The sequence below is a fragment of the Oncorhynchus kisutch genome, unplaced genomic scaffold (assembly GCF_002021735.2).
Source record: "Oncorhynchus kisutch isolate 150728-3 unplaced genomic scaffold, Okis_V2 scaffold3956, whole genome shotgun sequence".
Taxonomy (NCBI): Eukaryota; Metazoa; Chordata; class Actinopteri; order Salmoniformes; family Salmonidae; genus Oncorhynchus; species Oncorhynchus kisutch.
The window spans coordinates 87,984-96,773 of record NW_022265901.1 but is presented as its reverse complement, the minus strand read 5'-3'; the positions used below and the strand labels follow the sequence as shown (position 1 = coordinate 96,773).

Sequence of the window (8,790 nt, the reverse complement as noted above, 5' to 3'; positions counted from 1 at the left end):
GAGAGAGGAGAGAGAGGAGAGAGAGGAGAGAGAGAGAAGAGAGAGAAGCAGAATGACAAACAAAAGAGAAGAACGAGAACGAGCGTAAAAAAGCCCTCTCACCTCCGTGCGGCTGACGGTATCCATGACGATGTTGTACTCGATGATCTTGTCCTTGTGTGTTGAAACTCCCTCTTCAGACTCTGCATCTCCTCCTCTGAGAACTTACCAGAACTCTTAGCCTGTAGGGAAAACATTTCCATTACACTGTTAGTAGGAAGAATGAGGACCAAAAATGGCTTCTTGGGTTGTTATTGGGTTGTAAATGGGGTGAAAGCCATAGAGGGAGAGAAAACTGAGGACAAGTGGCCCCAAAATGGCCTCTTGGGGTTGTAAATTGGGGTGAACGCCATAGGGAAGGAAAAATGAGGACAAGTGGCCCCAAAATGGCTTCTTGGGTTATAAACTGGGGGGGGTGAAAGCCATAGAGGAAGAGAAACTGAGGACAAGTTGCCCCAAAATGGTTCTCGGGTTGTAAAACTGGGGGTGAATGAAGCCATAGAGGAGAGAACTGAGCACGCTCATCACCAAAATGGACACTGTTATACTGAAACTGGCTGTGCGCCCAATCATATCAACCTTTCTCCTGAATGTGTTTCACTCCTTCACTACTTCCCACTAATCTAAAGCCATTGGGGTTGGTGGAGACGTGGCCTAGGGGAGTTATTACCATATTTCTGATCACTGATTTGAAAGGAAATGACTGGTAAGAGAAGAGAACAAGTGCCCCCCCCCCCCTCTTCCTGCCATCCCCCTCCCTCCTCCTCCTTCTCTGCCCCCCCCTCTCACCTTATTCCACAGTTGTTCCAGTCTGGGGTCATCAAACATGTCTCCTTCTCTGATTGTCATGGTCCTTCAGGTTGTTAGATTCTAGAGGTTCTGGTGTCCTTCTTCCCATCCATCCCATACTTAGCCAGGATCACTGGTGGTGGAGGGGAGACACAAAATGATCGCCAGTTAACCATTACTATCCCATACTTAGCCAGGATCACTGGGGGGAAGGGAGACACAAAATGGCATCCGCTTGGCGTTTCCACTCACTACCAAATATGGTGATGAGAGGAAAGCCCCAGTGGCCGGCGGTGGGGGAAGGTGGAGACGGGAGGATTTTGGAAGACTTCTGCTCATTTTCTCATCGATCAAACATTTGATCTCGATACAGTTCTCTGTTCCCAAAATTACAATTGTTTTGAACAGAGTGGACAAAGTTTTGTAGACTTTAAGTTCCATTTTTTTAATAGTGTTGTTTATAAGGAGTTATGGTTGGATTTAGTTACTTCACACATGCACTTCAGAGTGGGCGTTCCCTAACACAAATACGCAAATACATGCTAGAAAGATGCCAATAGAATCTCGCCTAGCTCGTGCTTGGCTCTGCCCACTATGATTAATTCCCCCCCCCCCCCCACCCCATTGGAAATGACAGGCTGTGGTCCATTTTGGTTTGTTATATAAACATATGTAATATTTTAAGCAATACTGCGAGGGGGTAGATGGAGAATATACCACGGCTAAGGGCTGTTCTTAGGCCCAACGCACCCCTTCCCCAAGGCCTTCACACCCCCACCACATTATAACAAGCGCTTCACACCCCCACCACATTATAACAGGCCTTCACACCCCCACCACATTATAACAAGGCCTTCACACCCCCACCACATTTATAACAAGGCCTTCACACCCCCCACCACATTATAACAAGCCACACCCCTTCCCCAAGGCCTTCACACCCCCACCACATTATAACAAGGCCTTCACACCCCCACCACATTATAAAAGCCACACACCTTCCCCAAGGCCTTCACACCCCCACCACATTATAACAAGGCCTTCACACCCCCACCACATTATAACAAGGCCTTCACACCCCCACCACATTATAACAAGCCACACACCTTCCCCAAGGTCTTCACACCCCCACCACATTATAACAAGCCACACACCTTCCCAAGGCCTTCACACCCCCACCACATTATAACAAGGCCTTCACACCCCCACCACATTATAACAAGCCACACCCCTTCCCAAAGGCCTTCACACCCCCCACCACATTATAACAAGGCCTTCACACCCCCACCACATTATAACAAGGCCTTCACACCCCCATCACATTATAACAAGGCCTTCACACCCCCACCACATTATAACAAGCCACACCCCTTCCCCAAGGCCTTCACACCCCACCACATTATAACAAGCCACACCCCTTCCCAAAGGCCTTCACACCCCCACCACATTATAACAAGCCACACCCCTTCCCTAGGCCTTCACACCCCCACCACATTATAACAAGGCCTTCACACCCCCACCACATTATAACAAGCCACACACCTTCCCCAAGGTCTTCACACCCCCACCACATTATAACAAGCCACACACCTTCCCAAGGCCTTCACACCCCACCACATTATAACAAGCCACACACCTTCCCCAAGGCCTTCACACCCCCACCACATTATAACAAGGCCTTCACACCCCCACCACATTATAACAAGCCACACCCCTTCCCAAAGGCCTTCACACCCCCACCACATTATAACAAGGCCTTCACACCCCCACCACATTATAACAAGGCCTTCACACCCCCACCACATTATAACAAGGCCTTCACACCCCCACCACATTATAACAAGCCACACCCCTTCCCCAAGGCCTTCACACCCCCACCACATTATAACAAGCCACACCCCTTCCCAAAGGCCTTCACACCCCCACCACATTATAACAAGCCACACCCCTTCCCCAAGGCCCTTCACACCCCCACACATATAACAAGGCCTTCACACCCCCACCACATTATAACAAGGCCTTCACACCCCCACCACATTATAACAAGCCACACACCTTCCCCCAAGGTCTTCACACCCCCCACCACATTATAACAAGCCACACCCCCTTCCCCAAGGCCTTCACACCCCACCACATTATAACAAGCCAACACACTTCCCCAGGGCCTTCACACCCCCACCACATAACAAGCCACACCCCTTCCCCAAGGCCTTCACACCCCCACCACATTATAACAAGGCCTTCACACCCCCACCACATTATAACAAGCCACACACCTTCCCCAGGGCCTTCACACCCCCACCACATTATAACAAGCCACACACCTTCCCCAAGGCCTTCACACCCCCACCACATTATAACCAAGCCACACCCCTTCCCTAAGGCCTTCACACCCCCACCACATTATAACAAGCCCACACCCCTTCCCCAAGGCCTTCACACCCCCACCACATTATAACAAGGCCTTCACACCCCCACCACATTATAACAAGCCACCACACCTTCCCCAAGGGCTTCACACCCCCACCACATTATAACAAGCCACACACCTTCCCCAAGGGCTTCACACCCCCACCACATTATAACAAGCCACACACCTTCCCCAAGGCCTTCACACCACCACCACATTATAACAAGGCCTTCACACCCCCACCCTTCCCCCAAGGTCTTCACACCCCACCACATTATAACAAGCCACACACCTTCCCCAGGGCCTTCACACCCCCACCACATAACAAGCCACCACACCTCCCCAGGGCCTTCACACCCCCACCACATTATAACAAGCCACACACCTTCCCCAGGGCCTTCACACCCCCACCACATTATAACAAGCCACACACCTTCCCCAGGGTCTTCACACCCCCCACCACATTATAACAAGCCACACACCTTCCCCAGGGTCTTCACACCCCCACCACATTATAACAAGCCACACACCTTCCCCAGGGTCTTCACACCCTCACCACATTATAACAAGCCACACCTTCCCCAGGGTCTTCACACCCCCACCACATTATAACAAGCCACACACCTTCCCTAAGGTCCTTTCCCGATTTTTTTTAAAGCAGCTCTGTCTCTCTAGAAAACCAACTGTTTATAAAGCAGTCCCGTCTCTCTCTAGAAAATCTACTGTTTATAAAGCAGCCCTGTCTCTCTAGAAAACCAACTGTTTATAAAGCAGCCCCGTCTCTCTCTAGAAAACCAACTGTTTATAAAGCAGCCCCGTCTCTCTCTAGAAAATCTACTGTTTATAAAGCAGCCCTGTCTCTCTAGAAAACCAACTGTTTATAAAGCAGCCCCGTCTCTCTCTAGAAAATCTACTGTTTATAAAGCAGCCCTGTCTCTCTAGAAAATCTACTGTTTATAAAGCAGCCCTGTCTCTCTCTAGAAAACCAACTGTTTATAAAGCAGCTCCGTCTCTCTCTAGAAAACCAACTGTTTATAAAGCAGCCCCGTCTCTCTCTAGAAAATCTACTGTTTATAAAGCAGCCCTGTCTCTCTCTAGAAAACCAACTGTTTATAAAGCTCTAGTTTAAGTAGTGTTATTTACACCACTCCTCCCTTCTAGTCCTCTGTCGCTCCATCAGTCAGGTAGGTAGTTTAAGTAGTTATTTAAAACCCTTCTAGTCTCCCCCCCCCTCCATCCCTCTCTCTCACCATTGAAGCTGCATTGGTAGCTTGGCCTCTCTCTCCACCCACCCTCTCCATCCCTCTCTCACCGTTGAAGCCACGTCGTAGCTTGGCCTCTCTCTCCACCCACCCCCTCCATCCCTCTCTCACCGTTGAAGCCACGTCGTAGCTTGGCCTCTCTCTCTCCATTCTCATCCATCCCTTCTGCCTTAGACTTCTTCCACTGTAGTTCATCTTTCTCCTGGATCTTCAGATCACTGTGGAGCTCTGCCTGACGCACTGGGGGCAACTGCATCTAGAGGAAGGAGAGAGACTGGTGTTAGACTGGAGCACTGGGGGCAACTGCATCTAGAGGAAGGAGAGAGACTGGTGTTAGACTGGAGCACTGGGGGCAACTGCATCTAGAGGAAGGAGAGAGACTGGTGTTAGACTGGAGCACTGGGGGAAAGGGATGGAGGAGGGAAGGGGGAGGGATGGAGGAGGGAAAGGGGGAGGGATGGAGGAGGGAAAGGGATGGAGGAGGGAAAGGATGGAGGAGGGAAAGGATGGAGGAGGGAAAGGGGGAGGGAAAGGGATGGAGGAGGGAAAGGATGGAGGAGGGAAAGGGGGAGGGATGGAGGAGGGAAAGGATGGAGGAGGGAAAGGATGGAGGAGGGAAAGGATGGAGGAGGGAAAGGATGGAGGAGGGAAAGGGATGGAGGAGGGAAAGGATGGAGGAGGGAAAGGGATGGAGGAGGGAAAGGGATGGAGGAGGGAAAGGGAGAGGGAAAGAAGGATGGAGGAGGGAAAGGGAGAGGGATGGAGGAGGGAAAGGGAGAGAGGGATAGGGAGAGAGGGATGGAGGAGGGAAAGGGAGAGAGGGATGGAGGAGGGAAAGGGAGAGGGATGGAGGAGGGAAAGGGTGAGGGATGGAGGAGGGAAAGGTATGGAGGAGGGAAAGGATGGAGGAGGGAAAGGATGGAGGAGGGAAAGGGGGAGGGATGGAGGAGGGAAAGGGAGAGGGATGGAGGAGGGAAAGGGGGAGGGATGGAGGAGGGAAAGGGGGAGGGATGGAGGAGGGAAAGGATGGAGGAGGGAAAGGGGGAGGGATGGAGGAGGGAAAGGATGGAGGAGGGAAAGGGAGAGAGGATGGAGGAGGGAAAGGGAGAGAGGATGGAGGAGGGAAAGGGAGAGAGGGATGGAGGAGGGAAAGGGAGAGAGGATGGAGGAGGGAAGGGAGAGGAGGGAAAGGGAGGGAAAGGGAGAGAGGAGGGAAAGGGAGAGAGGATGGAGGAGGGAAAGGATGGAGGAGGGAAAGGATGGAGGAGGGAAAGGATGGAGGAGGGAAAGGGAGAGAGGGATGGAGGAGGGAAAGGGAGAGAGGGATGGAGGAGGGAAAGGGAGAGAGGGATGGAGGAGGGAAAGGGAGAGAGGATGGAGGAGGGAAAGGGAGAGAGGGATGGAGGAGGGAAAGGGAGAGAGGATGGAGGAGGGAAAGGGAGAGAGGGATGGAGGAGGGAAAGGGAGAGAGGGATGGAGGGAGGGAAAGGGAGAGAGGGATGGAGGAGGGAAAGGGAGAGAGGGATGGAGGAGGGAAAGGGAGAGAGGGATGGAGGAGGGAAAGGGAGAGAGGGATGGAGGAGGGAAAGGGAGAGAGGGATGGAGGAGGAAAGGAGAGAGGATGGAGGAGGGAAAGGGAGAGAGGATGGAGGAGGGAAAGGAGGAGAGGGATGGAGGAGGGAAAGACAGAGAGGATGGAGGAGGGAAAGGGAGAGAGGGATGGGTGGTAAATCAAATCAGACTGGAACTAATGAAGTGTAGTGTGTCTCGTCTGTCTGTGAGAGAAATCGGTTCCTTAAAGTACCCGGGTACAATCAGACCTCAGCCATCTCTAACTACTTTAACGTTAGCTGATTGGCATAGGTAGCTGAATCAGCTAAGGTAACTGTTAGCTAGCTAAGTTACCTAAACAAAATGTTGGATAGACCAAGGAAGTGTAGACAAAACGTTATCTAACTTTTGGACTCCACTAGGACCCGATAACGAAGACAATTCACTCTCGATTGTCTCAATATTTAAGTAAAACAAAGCTAAACTATTATAATAATAGCATGACTTGACTTCTTACCCTGGTCGCTTTCTCCCACACCTGGTTGAGTTTAGCTATCCTAAATTCCACCGTGCTCTTACCGTCCACGGACGGTTTCTGATCGTTAATTTCTCGAGAATACTTTCCTGCAATCGCCCCGACTGCGAGACACAACACCGCGAATAAACAACCGAACTTCATTTTGCACCGTACCGGAAAATGGATGGAATAAATCTTAAAATGAAACGCTATTTCAGAGCTACGGTCTATCTACCTCAGAGTACTTCAAGTCATGTGTTTAGAAGAGGCGGACGCGTCCTGAACTGCATTATGGGATATGTAGTTTTAGAAAAACCAATAACCCGGGTTTACTGTTCTGGGAAAGGGTTTGTAAAACACAATACCCACAATGCACATCATAATCGTCTCCTAGTAACGGCGGATGTGGGAGGCTTTGAGCAAATAGGAATCATCCACGCGTTGGATTGAAAAGGGATTTAGGGTTTAGCAATTTTACACCACAGAGGCATAATTTAATGTTGGCTAGTTTTCACACACGAAACAGCCTACTCAAGCAGTAATACGTCACCTATTTTGTGTTAACCATTTAGTTCAGTAAACTAGGTATTGATTGGCGCCTGCACACACACACACACACATACACACACACAAAGTTGTCTATGTTGGTTGTGTAGTTGCCATGGCGCCCTAGCAGCCTAAGCACAGAGGTTGCTGCTGAGGCAGAGGGCTCGTAGTGAGGACGACTGGCTACTACTCTGAACTGTGTGTGATGAACTTTCTGGTGCCCAGAGCTGCTGAGGCAGAGGGCTCGTAGTGAGGACGACTGGCTACTACTCTGAACTGTGTGTGATGAACTTTCTGGTGCCCAGAGCTGCTGAGGCAGAGGCCTCGTAGTGAGGACAACTGGCCACTACTCTGAACTGTGTGGGGTGAACTTTCTGGTGCCCAGAGCTGCTGAGGCAGAGGGCTCGTAGTGAGGACGACTGGCTACTACTCTGAACTGTGTGTGGTGAACTTTCTGGTGCGCAGAGCTGCTGAGACATCAAGATGGTGCTACTCAGAGGGAAGGAGGACACGTCCAGTAGCTATAAGACTCAGGCTGATTCCCAGAGTAGCCCTCTACAAGAGCATCACTAGACTGTTCATCAACCACCTTCCTCTGATCATATGTCCCTCTACAAGATCATCACTAGACTGTTCATCAACCACCTTCCTCTGATCATATGTCCCTCTACAAGATCATCACTAGACTGTTCATCAACCACCTTCCTCTGATCATATGTCCCTCTACAAGATCATCACTAGACTGTTCATCAACCACCTTCCTCTGATCATATGTCCCTCTACAAGAGCATCACTAGACTGTTCATCAACCACCTTCCTCTGATCATATGTCCCTCTACAAGAGCATCACTAGACTGTTCATCAACCAACTTCCTCTGATCATATGTCCCTCTACAAGAGCATCACTAGACTGTTCATCAACCACCTTCCTCTGATCATATGTCCCTCTACAAGAGCATCACTAGACTGTTTATCAACCACCTTCCTGACCACCGTCTTCTCATCATGATATGTCCCTCTCCATCTTTTAGAGGATGCATGACCTCAAAGCCTTGGCCTCTATTGGTTGACCTAATTATAGTTAGACTTGGCCTCAATTGGTTTGACCTAATTATCGTTAGACTTGGCCTCAATTGGTTGACCTAATTATCGGTAGACTTGGCCTCTATTGGTTGACCTAATTATCGTTAGACTTGGCCTCTATTGGCTGACCTAATTATAGTTAGACTACTCATGTATTGGTTGATCTAACTATAATTAGGATATTCATGATGATGTACTGGTTGTTCTAACTCTAGTTAGACTACTCATGTACTGGTTGTTCTAACTCTAGTTAGACTACTCATGTATTGGTTGATCTAACTCTAGTTAGACTACTCATATACTGGTTGTTCTAACTCTAGTTAGACTACTCATGTATTGGTTGATCTAACTCTAGTTAGACTACTCATGTACTGGTTGTTCTAACTCTAGTTAGACTACTCATGTACTGGTTGTTCTAACTCTAGTTAGACTACTCATATACTGGTTGTTCTAACTCTAGTTAGACTACCCATGTACTGGTTGTTCTAACTCTAGTTAGACTACTCATGTACTGGTTGATCTAACTCTAGTTAGACTACTCATGTACTGGTTGTTCTAACTCTAGTTAGACTACTCATGTACTGGTTGTTCTA

General features: G+C 49.5%; 1 pseudogene; it reads right to left on the bottom strand.

The window, feature by feature from the left end:
- Positions 1 to 6,785, bottom strand: part of LOC116372485 (alpha-2-macroglobulin receptor-associated protein-like) — a 14,145-nt pseudogene extending 7,360 nt beyond the window's left edge.
- Positions 6,786 to 8,790: the final 2,005 nt, after the last annotated feature.